Source organism: Toxotes jaculatrix, chromosome 20 (assembly GCF_017976425.1).
Source record: "Toxotes jaculatrix isolate fToxJac2 chromosome 20, fToxJac2.pri, whole genome shotgun sequence".
NCBI lineage: Eukaryota > Metazoa > Chordata > Actinopteri > Toxotidae > Toxotes > Toxotes jaculatrix.
In genome coordinates this window covers 5,578,116-5,596,300 of record NC_054413.1, presented here as the reverse complement: position 1 = coordinate 5,596,300, position 18,185 = coordinate 5,578,116, and positions in this window count along the sequence as shown.

Below are 18,185 nucleotides of genomic sequence, written 5' to 3'. Positions count from 1 at the left end.
ATTGTTTTGTTTTGTTTTTTTCCGTCTGTGTCATATGTCCAACCGTAAGGAAGGCTGGAAGGGGAATATTGTGGCCTGACCTGATCCACCAAGCTCTGGACACTGCCTAGATCTCCAGACCTCACCTCTGAAGGATTGTTGCAGCCCACATCGCACAAGTCTGCAAGAACCAGGAAGTGAGTCTGCTCCATCTAGGAGGTGGATGGGCTGATTTTCTGCGTAGTGAAGCTCAAGTGCTGATTAAGCACAGACTGTGACCATTTATTTACTGTGTTGTTGGAACCGAAATTTTACCACCTCTTCACTTGTGATGCCTCAAGAGGAGACAGTCTCAGGAAAGTTCAAATGTAACACAGCTGGATCTGTGATGTTGGCTTTCTCAAGTGGTTGTTCAGCAAGGAGACAGATGACTGATTTAAATCGAGTTATTCATAGAACATTGCTGTTCTGATCTGATGAATTGGTTGTAAATGTGTTTCTGATTTTGGCTTTCTCAAACAGTTATCCAGCCCATGAATGATGTTTTATGAATGCATTTAAAATCTGTATTAGCATTTGTGATCACGTTTTTTGTTTTTGAGTAAAATCATTGTTAGCTCAGTAAGCCTGTGTCCTGAGCATAGTTGCATTGCTGTCCATCGTCACCACTCAAATTTTCATAGAAGCTTTATTGTACAGGAAGGGTGAGTTGACTTTGAGGTCAAACACTGGCTCGTCTCGCTCTGCCAAGTTTCGTTCCAAGGGCAGACTGGAGTAGGACCTTTCAGGGTTGAAGTAGGTGCGGTGAGGAAAAGTTTCGCGATTCTTACGTTTTTTCATATCAGCACAAAGGGAGGCCTCCCGACAGGGGAATTTTTCCCGCCCCTGTAAAGCGTTATCTACGGTCAATCACGGACAAGATTCACAAGCGACGTGGGGTTATTTAGGTCAGGTTTAAGTCTAAGTGGGTTTGTACCTTTTTGTTTTTATTGCGTGGTGGACAGGGTAAGGGAAGGAAGCCTGGCAGTGAGACGACTCAGATAGCTCAGACCACTGTAAAGATGCACCCAGTTTGGGTATATTTGCTTCATTTTCCATTTAGTGGTGATGATGAACGCAGTGACCACTGTGAAAACCTAATAGATGTGGCAAGTTTACCAGGTTGAACAATAATGATTAATTCGTTCATACTGAGCTACGTACTATTGACATACTTGAAATGAGAGATTGTCATGGGCTGAATTGTAGAGAAGGTCTAAAGGATAACAGGCTTTGTCTTGAAGTAGAATTGCTAATCTTAATAAACATATCTAAACAGAGTGACAGCCATTTCAGAAGGCAAACCTGAAAAGGTGTTTACAGATGATAGAGAAACCTTTCACTATGTTTCAAAAACTATGTCAAAGACACTAGAGGGGAAGACACAGTTAAGGCCTCGTTCCAGTGCTTGAAGGAACAAACTGAGGAAGACATGTTGAAGTTTGGACAGGCCATAAATTTATCTTAAATGATTCTGTAGCAGCTGTAGCGTGGTTATGAGTGAACTGAGACCTTATTCTGTGGCTGAACTTCCAGTGATGGTCTTACTCTCTTTATTCATGCAATTTACTTTTACATTTCTCCCAAATTGTCAATTCTGTTCTTTAGCGCTTTTTCAATTACTTGTCATTTATTTTAGTTTGACTTTACATATTCATGTGTATGTTTTTTTTTTCTTCTGTTTTCATAGTTATCCATTTTCTTAAATATTTTTGTTATTGTGAATTTATTTAACTTCTTCACTTGGTTGAAGGAAACCTTGTACTCTGTAGTGCTTGATCATTTGTTTTGTCTTTTTTTTTTTAATTTCTTGCTTTACATTTGGACTTTTTTTGTCTCTGAGCCCAAGACATGGAGCTGTCAGCCTGTTTATATAATTATTCTGCAAAAGATATAAAGTGCAGTAGGAGACTAAAACATCTTCTCAGATATTCTGCGTGTACGTCAGAACATTGGACTTGCTAATTACTGAGACTGTGGGTTTGCAAAGATCACAAAACCACGGCAGAACATGCTGAGGAGGAGTTCCACAGGCACTACAGAACTGGAATGTGATGAAGTTTCCAGTTAATGGACTGATGGATAGATGACTTCGGAGACTCCCAGCAGACTTTCACACTGCAGGGATGGATGCACCACAGTCTGTGAAAGCAGTGGACACCAGAGTCAGGGGAAATTAGTCAGAGGAAGTGAGAGAGCGGCAACCAAAGGTGAGACCTGAGGTCATGTTGAAGGTTTGCTTTAGTCTGTTTGCGTTTTACTTATTGCTAATGATTGTTTTTTTCCCCTCTGTGTCATATGTCCAACCTTAAGGAAGGCTGGAAGGGGAATGTTGTGGCCTGACCTGATCCACCAAGCCCTGGACACTGCCTAGATCTCCAGACCTCACCTCTGAAGGACTGTTGCAGCCCACATCGCACAAGTCTGCAAGCTGCTCTTCAAACTACAGGACACGACCAGGAAGTGAGTCTGCTGCATCTAGGAGGTGGATGGGCTGGTTTTCTGCGTAGTGAAGCTCAAGTGCTGATTAAGCACAGACTGTGACCATTTTTTACTCTTTTGTTGGAACCGAAGTTTTACCACCTCTTCACTTGTGATGCCTCAAGAGGAGACAGTCTCTGGAAAGTTCAAATGTAACACAGCTGGATCTGTGATGTTGGCTTTCTCAAGTGGTTATTCATCAAGGAGACAGATGACTGATTTAAATTGAATTATTGATAGAACATTGCTGTTCTGATCTGATGAATTGGTTGTAAATGTGTTTCTGATTTTGGCTTTCTCAAACAGTTATCCAGCCCATGGATGATGTTTTATGAATGCATTTAAAATCTGTATTGGCATCTGAGATATATTTGTGATCACGTTTTTTGTTTTTGAGTAAAATCAGTGTTAGCTCAGTAAGCCTGTGTCCTGAGCATAGTTGCACTGCTGTCCATCATCACCACTCAAATTTTGATAGAAGCTTTATTGTACAGGAAGGGTGAGCTGACTTTGAGGTCAAACACTGGCTTGTCTCGCTCTGCCAAGTTTCGTTCCAAGGGGAGACTGGAGTAGGACCTTTCAGGGTTGAAGTAGGTGCAGTGAGGAAAAGTTTCGCGATTCTTACGTTTTTTTTTTGTGTCAGCACAAAGGGAGGCCTCCCGACAGGGGAATTTTTCCCGCCCCTGTAAAGCGCTATTTACGGTCAATCACGGACAAAATTCACAAGCGGCGTGGGGTTATTTAGGTCAGGTTTAAGTGTAGATGTGTTTGTACCTTTTTGTTTTTATTGCGTGGTGGACAGGGTAAGGGAAGGAAGCCTGGCAGAGAGACGACTCAGATAGCTCAGAACACTGTAAAGATGCACCCAGTTTGGGTATATTTGCTTCATTTTACATTTAGTGGTGATGATGAATGCAGTGACCACTTTGAAAACCTAATAGATGTGGCAAGTTTACCAGGTTGAACAATAATGATTAATTCGCTCCTACTGAGCTACGTGCTATTGACATACTTGAAATGAGACATTGTCATGGGCTGAATTGTTGAGAAGGTCTAAAGGATAACAGGCTTTGTCTTGAAGTAGAATTGCTAATCTTAATAAACAAATCTAAACAGAGTGACAGCCATTTCAGAAGGCAAACCTGAAAAGGTGTTTACAGATGGTAGAGAAACCTTTCACTATGTTTCAAAAACCATGTCAAAGACACTAGAGGGGAAGACACAGTTAAGGCCTCGTTCCAGTGCTTGAAGGAACTGACTGAGGAAGACGAAGTTTGGACAGATCATAAATTTATCTTAAATAATTCTGTTGCAGCTGTAGCTTGATTATGAGTGAACTGAGACCTTATTCTGTGGCTGAACTTCCAGTGATGGTGTTACTCTCTTTATTCATGCTATTTACTTTTACATTGTCTGTTGCACACATTGCTCCCAAATTGTCAATTCTCTGTCCTTTAGCACCTTTTCATTTACTTGTCATGTTATTTATTTTAGTTTGACTTTACATATTCATGTGTGTTTTTTTTCTTCTGTTTTCATAGTTATCCATTTTCTTAAATATTTTTGTTATTGTGAATTTATTTAACTTTGTCACTTTTTTTTTTTTAATTTCTTACTTTACATTTGGACTTTTTTTTGTCTCTGAGCCCAAGACATGGAGCTGTCAGCCTGTTTATATGATTATTCTGAAAAAGATATAAAGTGCAGTAGGAGACAATAGCATCTTCTCAAACTGTCTGCGTGTACGTCAGAACATTGGACTTGCTAATTACTGAGACTCTGTGGGTTTGCAAAGATCACAAGACCATGGCAGAACATGCTGAGGAGGAGTTCCACAGGCAATACAGAACTGGAATGTGATGAAGTTTCCTGTTAATGGACTGATGGATAGATGACTTCGGAGACTCCCAGCAGACTTTCCACCCTGCATGGATGGATGCACTGGACTGTTCCACCACAGTCTATGAAAGCAGTGGACACCAGAGTCGGGGCAACCAAAGGTGAGATCTGAGGTCATGTTGAAGGTTTGCTTTAGTCTGTTTGCTTTTTACTTATTGCTAATGATTTTTTTTTTTCCTTTGTGTCATATGTCCAACCTTAAGGAAGGCTGGAAGGGGAATGTTTTGGCCTGACCTGATCCACCATGCTCTGGACACTGCCTAGATCTCCAGACCTCACCTCTGAAGGACTGTTGCAGCCCACATCGCACAAGTCTGCAAGCTGCTCTTCAAACTACAGGACATGAACAGGAAGCGAATCTGCTGCATCTAGGAGGTGGATGGGCTGGTTTTCTGCGTAGTGAAGCTCAAGTGCTGATTAAGCACAGACTGTGACCATTTTTTACTCTGTTATTGGAACAGAAGTTTTACCAGCTCTTCACTTATGATGCCTCAAAAGGAGAGTGTCAGGAAACAGCTGGATCTGTGATGTTATCAATGAATTTTCCAGCTGTGTTATTCTTTTGTTTTTTTGTTAGATTCAGAAACAAACACAATCTTCTTTGAGTGTCAGAATCAGAGAAACTTTATTAATTCTTGGAGGGAAATTTTTTTAGCTACAATCAAATTCCCAATGGAAGATGATGTTTTATGAATGCATTTAAAATCTGTTTTGGCATCTGAGATACATTTGTGATCACATTTTTTGATATTGAGTAAAATCATTGTTAGCTCAGTAAGTTCAGTTTTCCATCATTAAATGGTGGAGGGTACATGGGCATGTCTGATGTAGATGGATTGGGGATCCTCCAAATTAAGACTTTTTTTTTTTAATAGTATTCAGCCTGTGTCCTGAGCATAGTTGCACTGCTGTCCATCATCACCACCCAAATTTTGATAGAAGCTTTATTGTACAGGCAGGGTGAGTTGGACTTTGAGTTCAAACACTGGCTCGTCTCGCTCTGCCAAGTTTCGTTCCAAGGGGAGACTGGAGTAGGACCTTTCAGGGTTGAAGTAGGTGCGGTGAGGATAAGTTTCGCGATTCTTACATTTTTTCACGGCAGCACATAGGGAGGCCTCCCGACAGGGGAATTTTTCCCGCCCCTGTATAGCGCTACGTACGGTCAATCACGGACAAGATTCACAAGCGACGTGGGGTTATTTAGGTCAGGTTTAAGTGTAGATGTGTTTGTACCTTTTTGTTTTTATTGCGTGGTGGACAGGGTAAGGGAAGGAAGCCTGGCAGAGAGATGACTCAGATAGCTCAGACAATTGTAAACATGCACCCAGTTTGGGTATATTTGCTTCATTTTCCATCTACTGGTGATGATGAATGCAGTGACCACTTTGAAAACCTAATAGATGTGGCAAGTTTACCAGGTTGAACAATAATGATTAATTTGCTCCTACTGAGCTGCATGCTATTGACATACTTGAAGTTTAACACCTGAATCCAAACCCTGGAGAAACTGGCTGAACACGTACTGGTATCCGTGTTTTTTTCCAAGGAAATGGTATCTTTAAAAAAATATATATATATACAGGTTGAAATCATAGGATTTCTTTGTCCCTTTTCTCATATGTTTCTCATTTAATTTTGTCACTTAGATGAAGAAAATCTTGTACTTTCTAGTGTTTAATTCTTTGTATTGTCTCTTATTTAGTCCTCACATTTTGGCAGTCATTTGGTGTCATTAACAGGATTCAGTTACCCAGAACTTCTCTGTTATATAGTCAGTAAGGTCAAACTGAGTCGACTCATGGCATAAGATGTGATACCAATATGACATAGTGCTGTTGTAAGTAGTTTTTGTTCAGACTGTTGCTGACTGTCTTAAAGCTGTATTTTTACCAAGTGAGTGATTTTATGAATGTCTTTCAAATCTGTATTTGCATCTGAATTATGTGTATGTTTAACAGAAGAAATCATAGCAAATTATTGTTCTAACTTTAGGTTCTTATATGGGATATCCTGCTGTTTCCAAGGTTACCATTCTCAGTTTGTACTGTGAGGCTGGTATTAGCTGTTATTGTGCTCTCTCCTGATTGTTAGCTGATGCTCTTTGTCATTTCTAGTCTCTGGTTAGTCTGTGTTAAACTGTGATAAGTATGTTCATGATAAAATGTGAAATGTGATATAATTAGAGACTCAAAGTCACTTGTTTGTAATTTTATTGAATTTTATTTAAATGACACACACAGACAGACACATACACACACATACACACACATACACACAGACACACACACTACTATTGACATTCTTCCATTCTTTATCCTCCCTAACTCCTCTTAAGGTCTCCTACTCATTTTATCCATCTTTTCCTCCCTTTCCTAACTTCTCTGTGCCCCCATCACCATCTATCCATCCTTTCTGTAACCTTCCCCTACCCTCCCTCCCTTCTTTCCTTCTTTCCAATCTTTGTGTGATTTTCATAATTTCTTGGGTTTTTTCTACATGAGTTTCTGTGCTCATAGTTTCCTTCTTTAATCTTTTTCCTGATGTTCCAGACTCAATGTCACTTGGTGTTCTTGTAATATTTTTCTAGGCTGACACTTAATCTTGCAGATCACGTCCACCTGAGTAATGGGTGTACTGTATTACTTGTATTGCTCTGTGGTGATAAATCTTGAAGATCTCTGTCACATCAGAACTTTGCTGCTTAGATTTATTGGGAGGAGTCAGTACAGTGTGCAGATCTTTTGTTTGAGCCGTGCCTGGCTTATAGAAAACACCCTGTGGCCTCCAGCCTTTTCTCAGTGTCCATGAAGACTAAGTATCACGTGGACTGGCCTGTCGATGGTTAAAAAAAAAAATCACTAAAAGCTTCCCTCTGTATAGCAACGGCCGTGTGTTTGTCTGCAGTTATTTGATGTGGGTGAATGTGTCAGGGTCACAGTCAGGAGGTCTCCACCCCGCTGGCGATGGACCCCATTGTTCATGGAAGACCCCCCTCTGTGTTATTGAGACATGCTAGTCATCTCCATTATGAAGTGTAATTAGGTTGTTGTGCTTATTAACTCCTATTATCAGAGGAGCCCTGAGATGTCTACATGTGGCTGGTGGTATGGGGCTGGATTTGCAGATGGCTGTAAATGTGTGTTGCTGTATTGTACCAGACAGATTGACAGGTTTCCATTTATTTATGTATGCTTTGAAAATCAATTTGCATTGACTTGAAACACACTACTTTGTCGAATTTAATGTCTTTGTGCATTTTTGTGCAAACTTATATTATTGTTAGTACGGTAATGCAATCAGTATTTAAAAATTTCTCCTTGGCGCTGCAAGGAGAATTTAAGAACATTTAAGAACATTTTAAAACCCAGAGGACAACAAATAAACAAAGAAGGTTTCTCTAAAGTATCTTAGATCAGTTAGGTCTGCATGTAAAGGGTGAATCCAGTGATTTAATGTTGCACTTTCAGGAAGCTAAAAGAAATGTTCACCATAACTATAAGTGTTTAAAAATCTCTTCAGGGCGATTCAAAAGAAACAAAAACTTAGGATACACTTTAGAAAATGTTCATATTAGTGTTGAGAGCAGGAAATCTGAGTCACACACTTCTCAGCCATGTCTGCTCTCAGTTTGAAGTTAGATACCCATCTATCAAGTAAAGCAGACAATAACCAACTTAGACTTTCTGTGTGTGATTGGACTGAATAACAGTGGCTCATAGTATGGGCATTACGTGAAAGGATGCTGTTGAGCTTGTAACAAGTATTCTGCACCATTAGACTAATAATAGAAGCCCTTCATTTCCTGCTGGGTTAATTGGCCAAAGTACTGCACCTCCCCTGGTGTCTGTAGCCTGAACCGTGGTGGTCCAAACATCCTAACATCTGGCCAACTTCCACTGAGCTCAGATAACTGTTTCTTTATGTTCCTCACTGCAATTAAGAATAAGAGGGGAAGTGTAAGTTATGGATCAAGCTGTGTCTGTCTCTGCTTTTTTGGGGTCTTTCACCCTTTGCTTTAAAAACAGAACTAGACCGATTGATGCTACAAGATTTCAGATTCTCAAAGGTGAAGGAATATGTTGACAGAACTCAGAGGACTACAGTTACCAGGACAGGACAACACTCTGTTAAAAAAAAACAAAAAAAAAAACAATACACACAAGAGAGAAGGGAACAGGATTGCAGCTGTAATAGTACAGAAAAGACCAAATTCAGTTCCCTGGTTGGAAAAAGAAGATTAAAAAAACTGAGTTGTTGAGGGCAAATGTTTATGGTGCAGCAAACTTTCAACAACAAAAACACCAAAACCTTGAGATTTCCTATAATGTAGTGTAGAGACATTCCTATTAGATGGATAACTTTGTACTGAAGATTTTCTTTTCAATCTGATATCTGTTGTGGATGTGGTGTTGTCAAGAATTATGACTTCTTCAGAAATGCGGATGTTCTGAACTTTGCAAAATGTATAGTAGGCTGTGTGGATCAAGATGCATAGTAGGCTGTGCAATAGCAAGCAATAGTTAAAAGGCAAGAATGGAAAATTGCCAAAGAAGAAATTGTCAGGCTGCATGAGGCCAGCAGTATTGTGACACTTGTTCAAAGTCAGCAGTTTTGGATAGAAAGTTTTCTTCTTGCTTGGTTAAAGGTTACACTGTAGGAGGTGAAAGGACTCCGTCCTCGCTGTGGACGACGCAACAACATGTTGCAGGAGCCGCTTATCGACTCAGTGAAGTAAGATCTCCATCAGATCTGGGGACTGACCTCCCTGGAACCTGAGGAATGAGGAGCTGGTTGGCAGGTGAGGGGATGAGCAGGAGGGGCCACATGAATCCCAGTGGTTGAGCTCAGAGTCTGTCCTCTGAGGCATCGAGCCCAAACCTCAGAGGGGAATGTGCAACCATAACATACCCTGCTAGGAACAGTAACCTGAAACGTTCTCCTTATAGACGACTGTAACCAAGAATTTATTTATCTTTGCTGGAAATGGTTGGGGTGAGGTCACAGTTTCTGAGATCTGATTCGGGAGTGACTTTCACAAACAAATCTGATGGCAATGGCAATTCCACAGATTTTATGACTTTATAAAGATTTACAAAATAGCGTGTTATTCACTCAGCAATGTCTAGAAGCATGAATTAGCATTAGGGTAACTATTTTCATAAGACCACAACAATATTTGTCTGTGCTTTTCTAAGTGTTCTGGTTTGTATCCCATTTGGGATAAAACATAACCCAAAACTTTTTTTTGGTGAATTGTGAACACCAAATCTGACGTCTGCACTGAACGAGCCTCTCAGCATGATGGGATTCAAGGTAGCTGCTCACTGTTTGATTTGGGCCCGCTACCCTGTGAAAGGTCCCCGTTGGCTGGCAGAAGGAGATTGATTGCGACATCAGTGCAAACCACCAGGGTACTCTCTGCGCTGCTCTGTCTGATAGAAATACTGTTTCGTGTGGAAGGATTCAAGGTTAAAAGGCTTGTGCCACAGTGGGAGCAGAGGATGTGGGAGTGGCACTCGACAACAAGCCTCCTCGCTGTCTCTCAGACAACAAAGAGAAACAGACACTGTCTTTTGACATTGCTGATCTGTCATTTACTGAGAATCACCCAAGAGGTTCAAACCATGAATGGAAATGTCAAGTGAAATTCCTACTTGGATGTAAACTGAATTTTAACACGTTTAAACCTGCTGCAGCTGCTTCAGGTGAACAATTTATTCTCCTGATATTATTTCACAGAAGACAGTAGTATTTAAAACGTGCCTCTGTGATGGAAAAGATGATGATAGAGATTGTATCCACTGATAAATGAAGTAAGAAGCAGGATTCAACCAGCACATTTTCTTTTCTAACACTGGGCTGCAGAGTTAACTTACTGGATTTCAGTGCCCGGGGATCAGAAAGGCTCACAGTGGTTACACATTGAAAAAAAGTCTTAATAGCCCTACAAACTTAGAATCCTTAGTCTGTGCTCCACTACCTATTAACTTGGAGGCTGCAGGAAATGTTGTTATTAAAGACTCCTTAAAAATCTGGGCACAGAGAGGGACCAGTTCCGAACTAAAACAAGCCTTTCTCTTCTTGTCCTTTCACAAATAGCCCAGTACAAACACCTTCAGTATCGGAGTATTCCAGCTGTTGTCCAGAAAAAGGTCTAGGCAAAGTAATGGACTTGTTCACAGGCAAAATTTCCTTTCACTCAGATGGTTTGAGAATTAAACATTTTGCAGTCTCATTTTTCAGGTTCCCTTTAATTTAAAAACTAGAAGAAACAAAACAAACAAATACTTCCCTGCATTTATTTCTCAAACTCAGGCCAAGTACTTGGACAATTGCATTCACATAAATTCTACTGAGCTCAATTTTTTGTCTCAGATTTATTATGGTTAACTGTTTGCTGCTCGCTCTCCTGCTTGGACCATCTTAAATTAAGACAGGAGAATGATTTTGCTGAGAGGAGCTCAGATTGGACCAAGGCTTTTGAAACCTTGAATCTATTCTGAGTCCAGACTCAAGTTTTTGTGGCCTTTACACAGCCACTGGATGGATGAGGTGATGGTTCATCTGAAGTGGGAAAAGCTCACTCAGTTAATAAATTCCATGATGTAAGGAATATCATGAAAATGTCAGTACACTGGAAAATCAAAGCAAACAGGTGGCAGTATTTCCAGCCACCTGTTTTTATGCACAGGTTTGATTTGTGCCTAAAAAAAATAAAAAATCAAAGTGGAAATTCCCATAACAATAGTGGATTTAAAAAATGTGATCATTTGCATTTTCTTTTGCAGATTTCCTGGAAATCTGGTTAAAAATTTCTGCTACATTTGGATGGAAATCTGACCTCTGTTTTTTTTGTTTGTTTTTTTTCTTTTGTAGTATTTTTTAAGTTTATCCCAGTTTAATTCCATTAAACAAGAGAAGCCATGTCCGTCCCCTCTCCACACCCACCACCAGCAGAGAAAAGCCCTAGAGACGTGGAGAAATTAGATGAAGTAGGTCTAAAGCTTCTGGCCCTTCTCTGTCTTTTACTTTACTTTTCCCTGCACCCCTTTAGCCTCACTGAGCAAATAAACATTAACAAAAAAAAAAAAAAAAGACTCTGACGGGGGAACCAGCTTATTGTTCCCAAAAACTGGAAAAGTAAATGGCCCATGGGCACCGCCTCCCATCAAACACAGAGCTAAGTATCATCTGCCCCGGCCCAGACAGACACATCAAACGAACAGAGTGGATGATTCCTGCCCTCCCTGACGTCTTACTGTACTCTCTCCCCATCTGCCCCACTGAGCATCTTAAATGGAGCTGCCCATTGACCTGGGTAGACTCATAAATCACTGTGATGGCTTTCAGAGGTGGGTTCTCCGCAAGGTAAAAGGGTCATAAAATTAACCTTTTACACTTCTTTTTTTTTTTACCCTCAGTCCACATTTTTTCTTTAAAAAAAGGGGAGAATCCTAATGTATTCTGTTAAGACACGTAGGTGGTTTAGTGATGGTTACACAAGCCAATGTCTCTGCTCTGAAGAAACCAGATGATTAGGGACACAGGACCAGTGATGGATTTGAGTGCTGTGTTGTTTTTGTGTCTGTTTGTTTGTTTGTTTGTCTTGATTTGGTTTCTTTTTGGGTGAACAGTTTTCTAGAAATCTGTGCCTGCCAACTGCAAATGGAACTGTAAATAACCATGTGGTTGTATTTGAAAAGAGAACTTCTGTCGAGCTTTTCGAATGGAAATTTTTTTGGGGGGACACTAACCAAATCCCTTTCAGCTCCACTGAGTTAGTCTGAGCTACAACAGACACCTTCACACCTCAGTAAATCCCACTAAAACTAGTTGGATTGATGCACTTCAGGTAAAACAGATTAACGTTCATGTTTCTCTGTGAACTTTTCCTGTAAAAGCTCAAGACTTAAACAAGTTATCCTGTTCTTCTCTTTCTTTTTTTAAGGGCTTTCTGGTGAGGCCACATACATGCAGATGATTCTGAAAATAAATCTATTTTGTTTTTCTTTTGGGTTTCTGTCCACTCTTGGGTGTTATTTTTGACCACTGGGAATTGAGGTTTTTGAAAAGCTGAGTGTCGAGTGGAGGTTTTCTAACGCAGATTTTGAAAAACTGATGCGTGATTATCGAGTAATTTTGGCCAAAGCTGCTGTTAATTTCGAAGTTAATTTAAAAGAATGCCTCTTCTTTTGACAGATGTTTGAGACACTTTTTACAGCTCAGTGATTGTTTATCCAAACAGCTGCTAAATTTATTTTCATCCAAAAGCAGCCAGATCAAAATGAAAGGAAAAACAAACTTATTACAGAAGTTCATACTGTATATATCTGGAAACACGGCCACTAGGTCAGTTTCCTCATCATTATTTATGAAAAAAGTGATCATTTTAGCTTGGTGGCTCACACCACTCAGCTTGATGCTGGCGACTACATACAGTATTACCCAGGGTGCCCAGCAGAAGGTCAAAGTCTGCAAAGAGGCCAGGTCCGAAATATGCCTGTGTTCAGCCTAATGACCCACAGCACAATTAACACTCTGCAGCTCAGCAGGTCAGCGTGCGGATACGGAGGTGTTTATTGGCTGTTGGCTGCGGTTCCCTGGCGGACTCTGTCGAGCCCAGCTGATCATCTTCCAGACTGGAGCTGGAGGCGCTCCAGTCTGACACATGCACAGTATGGTGGAGCCCAGCAGCCACACAGAAGGAGGCTGACACACATAGCAGCACAGAGGAACCTGTGAGGCACCAGAGAAGTGATGCTCAAGTGCTATTTTCTTCCTCGTGTGATGTACAGTGAAGAGTTTTATTTCACTTTCCTCAGTTTTTTATATTTGAAAGTTTTTTTTTTAGTCTCTGGAAAAAAGTAACCCTGTGAAAATATTAATATTATGTAAGCTGATACTGTTTTCCTGCATGATAGCGTGTACAATAGAGCTCCACTTGACGCTCAGCGGGCAGCTGTTGGGTCCCAGCTGACTGGTCAGCAGTAAAGCAAGTGGAGATTACCCTAAAGCCGAACCTCTAGTTATATAATCACACATTCTGCACTTTCACCACCTCAGTTCACATCCAGCATGAGATGTCTGTGAATTATAATGCAACTGACCCACTTCTCACACAGCAAAGTGCCTTTTGCATCTTTATAGGCCTAATGGAGATCAGCTGTTAACTGTGCGGGATGGTTTTCAGAGAGGATGCTCTGCTTGGCTTCAAAGTCGCAGAAGCTGCATGATTTTAAATCCTTTTGTCCTCTATTGACTCACAAGCTCATGCTGAGTTTATTCACTCGCAAAAGACACAGGAAGGACGTTCGGAAGTTTAGGGAAAGCAAGTTCAGCTACGGTGTACACTACAATATGGGCACAAAAGCAGAAAACACCTGCACACACACGCACACATCTGTCCTTGAAGATTTTACTCAACTCAGTTCAATTCTCTAATCACGAGAAGCAGGACAGAAAACAGGGGAACTCCCTCCAGATTCTCTGCAGCTCAGATCAGTTTTTTTTTTATTCTTCCCATGTGTTGAATGTACAGGCACTGAATGTGCCGGACCCCCCGAAGCAGGTGCACCTCGTTGGAGCCAGATTTTAGACCCACTGTCTCCTAGCAACAACACCAGAAGAGAAGAGCGGCATTGGCACCAAGGGCTACTGCTATTTACCAAAACGTCCTCTGGCTTTGTTTGGCTGTTTTGGTAAAAACTAGGCCACAGTTTGCGGTGCACTAGACTGAACTGGTTAAGAGACTGAGGACAAAAAAGCACATATGTGTTTGTGTTTTTCGGCAGGTTTTAAGTATAAGTAAGTGCAGCATGTTTGTTGGTGTTCTTCCAGGCGATGATCAGGTCATGGAAGTTTCTCTAGGCCAGATATCCTGCAGGCTGCCCCCAGACAGTCTGTTAGTGCACCTCATTATGCAACACATACACACATACCGCTGTAAGATCATCACAATATTTACTTTTCCCTGGTTTTTCCTCGCAGCTCACGTACAGTTCTGCCAACACTGCAAGAGCAAGCAGTTAATCATGAATGTTCATTTTACAGATTTAAACAGATCTTTTATCAATATTATTTCATCTCTGTATAGAATGTGAAACTGACCACTTAAAGCCAGTAACATTTTATTTTGTGAGTCCATAATTTCCAAGTCATTTCCTCAAAGTTTCTGGGGGAAAAAAAAGGAAATTTCGCACTAATTATGAGGAAGATAGAGACAGCGTTCAATTGTCTACTGCAAGTTATTAATTCCAGTTCATTACTAGGGCTACACAGACAGTCTCTCAGACAATGAGCATGTCGGCTGAACATGCACAAATGTACAGTGCAGCATAGAATTCATTTGAATTCTGTAAGTTTGTGATAATGAACTGTCAGTGAATGGGGGTTTTAAAATATTAAGTGTAAACTAGGTTTATAAGTGGAAACAAAATAGGAAAGTTGAATGTTAAATGGTTTTAAATGTTATTTTGGAGATAATGCTGTATGTACATGTTATGTAAACAGCTTCACTTACTGGCAAAACATATGCTACTGTGTGTTGTCATTCGTATAGTTTGTGTTGAAAAGTAACACAAATGTGTACCATTTAAAACTACTCATAAACCCGTCAAAACGACTCGAGGACATTATAATGATCAACAACACACAGTAGTTGTCGCTGTATGTCAAAGGAATGTGTGCGGTTTTAAAACATCACGGCAGCTGAAGGGTTTTAAAAGTTTCTGGCAGCGCTCGCAGACGAAGCAGCTCATGTTATACCATGAAATGTTGTCCATTGTCATGGGGCCTTTATTGCAGAGGCCGGTGCTTGATGAGAGTGGTAGCCTTCCTTTCTTATTGTGGGCTGTCCCAGCAGAGATTAGGGGCCTGGGCTGCTGAATGGAGGCAAGAGGCAGCTCTTTTTTCCTCTGGATGCTTTCACTCATCATGAATGAGTGTAATTCTGGGAAATGTGCCCCGTGAACAGTGGAGGAAACCCCTAAATCCAGCAGAGCTCCTGAGGGGATCTGTCTTTGACAAACGACTTCCCCCGCAAGGAGAGCAGAGCCCACGGATCAGTGAATGCCTTTAATAAAAACGGTGAAGGAGAGATCTTATCCGCCAGCATCGTGAAGCTCCTGGCTTCTTCTGTCTGTTTCTGGTTTCCAATCCGAAAGGAAAGGTCAATGAGAAGTGATGCTGCAGATAATTTATCTGCTTATGCACTTTCCTACGTGATATATTGTTTAACATTAGGCCATATACTGTACACAAAAGGGCGAGAGAGGATATTTACAGCCGTGTCAAGCAGTAATGTTCCCTCACAGCACCTGAGCAGAGGAGAATAATGATAAAACAAACAGCGTTCGCAGTTTTAACACATTCCCATCTCAAAAGGTCAAACATCAAAAAGCTGTTGAATGAGTGACACTGACAGATGCTGTCAATCCTAGTGGGGGTTATACTGCCGGTGGTTAGCAGAGGGGCGGGGGGTTCAGGACGCAAACAGACAGCTGAGTGGGCCCTGATGCTCTCCAGAGCCTGAACAGCTGAGACCATGAGGGCCCGGGCAGGCAGCGGAGAGCGGGCCTCTGGGACTCGGCTTTTTGATGAGGAAAGCCTGTTGAAGAGTGGAGATGAAGTCTGTCTGCACACTCAGAGCTGTTCCTTAAGCTGAGCGGAAGCCATTACCCAAATCTCCACAGAATTGACAAAATGCTGAGAGCAAAAAAACTGGCTTATAGGCACTCAGCTAATAGACAGCTGTGCTCAAAATAGAAGAGAAAAGATAGGAGGTTCTGTACTGTATCTGGAGAAAACAATGCACAACTGTGGCACATTATCACAAACAAGCGGTTCTGCATCTATTTCACCCGTAACGCTCCACAACGGTTTATGCTATCTGCAGCAACAAGCATGGTAAGATTAGACAAACTGTGGCTGTGCAGTACCTGACTCAGTGCACTTCGGTTCAACAGTCTAACAACGTACTGTACATTCAGTTCAAGAAAACCGTTCACCGTGAGGACCTTCTGCTTCCAGAGACAAAAAATCTCTGCCCGATTTCCAAAGTCAGGAATGCTAAAAGCTCTAAGACATACTTCATGGTTGGGCATCAAAGGATCTTGGCGGTACTTGAATGCTCAAGCTTTCATCTCCACTCTGCTGGTTAAGTAAGCCTTGAGTGAATGATGGGAACACTTCATACAGGGAGGAAGAGGAGAGAGTTTGATGCACAGAGGCTCTATATTTTATAAATTTAGCACGAGAAAAACATAAAAAATCTCTTTGAAGCTCTCCCTTGATAGTAATGTTAACACCTATAGATGTTACACCCACAAACACAAGCTACCCTCACAGGACATTCTCTAGCACCACAGGTAGCGTGGGATGTAAGTGATCTGAGTAGGGCCTCCCTGCAGACTAGATCACCTCAACACAATAACTCACCGAGGGTCAAGTTTAGTGCCCAATGATGTGCTCAGTTACTCTCCCACTGCAGAACATGACCTCTGTCAGCCAGGATTGCTCCACTGGGCCCACTGTCCTTCCTCCTGATAGCTATCTGAGCAGCGACATCTGTTTTCAGGCTGTATTTACTAAACTGGGACAGGAGCAGATCCACTGATTCCCAGGAGGCTCCTTGTTGGGCCTAAAGAGCATTTCAGCTTCTACAATCCATAAAATGAGGCATGTTAGACGTAAATGAGTGCTTTAAGGGTCTTCAAATGAGATTGTCATATGGTGTGTAGTGTATAGTTATAGTGAAGGAAATATTACGCACACCGCCTACTTTTACAACCCCTCACATCATCCTACATGCATTTCTGTATGTTTTTTAACCCCTTCCTGCTCAATATCAGTGAGCTCACCAAGCTAATGGCACATCAGCCAACTTAATGTTTAATGTTAGTGCTAGGTTGGATCATACTTTTTTCTTTTTTGCACCCTGTTATCAGCCTGTTAAGCTCATCCTTGTTAAATGTATTTGCCTAATGATTTTTTTTTTTATCTATACTAATCAGGGAGTCTTAGGTTTGAGAAGGAATCATGAATGACATAAAACAGTCCAAAGTATAATAAGATTTTACCTTTGACCCACTTTAAATACGTCATGTTTTAATCGTATTTGTCATCAGGAGCAACTCATACATACTGTATACTGTGATTGAAGTCTTTGTTGTAAAACAAAACAAAGTATTATCTGCATGTGGGTCAGTGAGTCTGGTTCAAATGAGGAAACAAATGTAAAAATTTTCCATTCGCTTATAGATTCCTTTCGTCAGTGAAATGCATCTGAAAATTCAAATACAAGAAAAAAAAATAATTTTTCGGAATAATAAAAGTGCTTGTCTTCTTTGCTAAGAGAAATAATGGTACAGTATTTGTGCTTGGTAACAGCCAATCTTAGCAGCACTTAACGAGGCTTCCAAGGATGAAGAGGCTGCCATGGCAGACCATCTGGACGTTGGACGTTTCACCACTCAGGGGTGAGGGATCGTTTTTGGGGGATGCATACTAAGGAGGGACAGGATGATGCAAGAGAACAGTGTTGGTGGAAGAGTCTTTGCCTGTTTTGCCTGTTTTTAGTGTTGGAGACAGTTAACGTAGTTGTTGTAACCGAAAATATTCTCCAGTCCACTTGAGCTGAATGTCTTCGGACTGTGGGATGAAATGGAATCTAAGCTGCACAGAAATTCTTGGAATTGAACCTGGGTCCTTCCCTCTAATGACGGTGCAGGGCCAAAGGGAATGAATAATAAATCAAGTGCTTCAGAAAGGTGTAAAGGCATGAGTCCCGT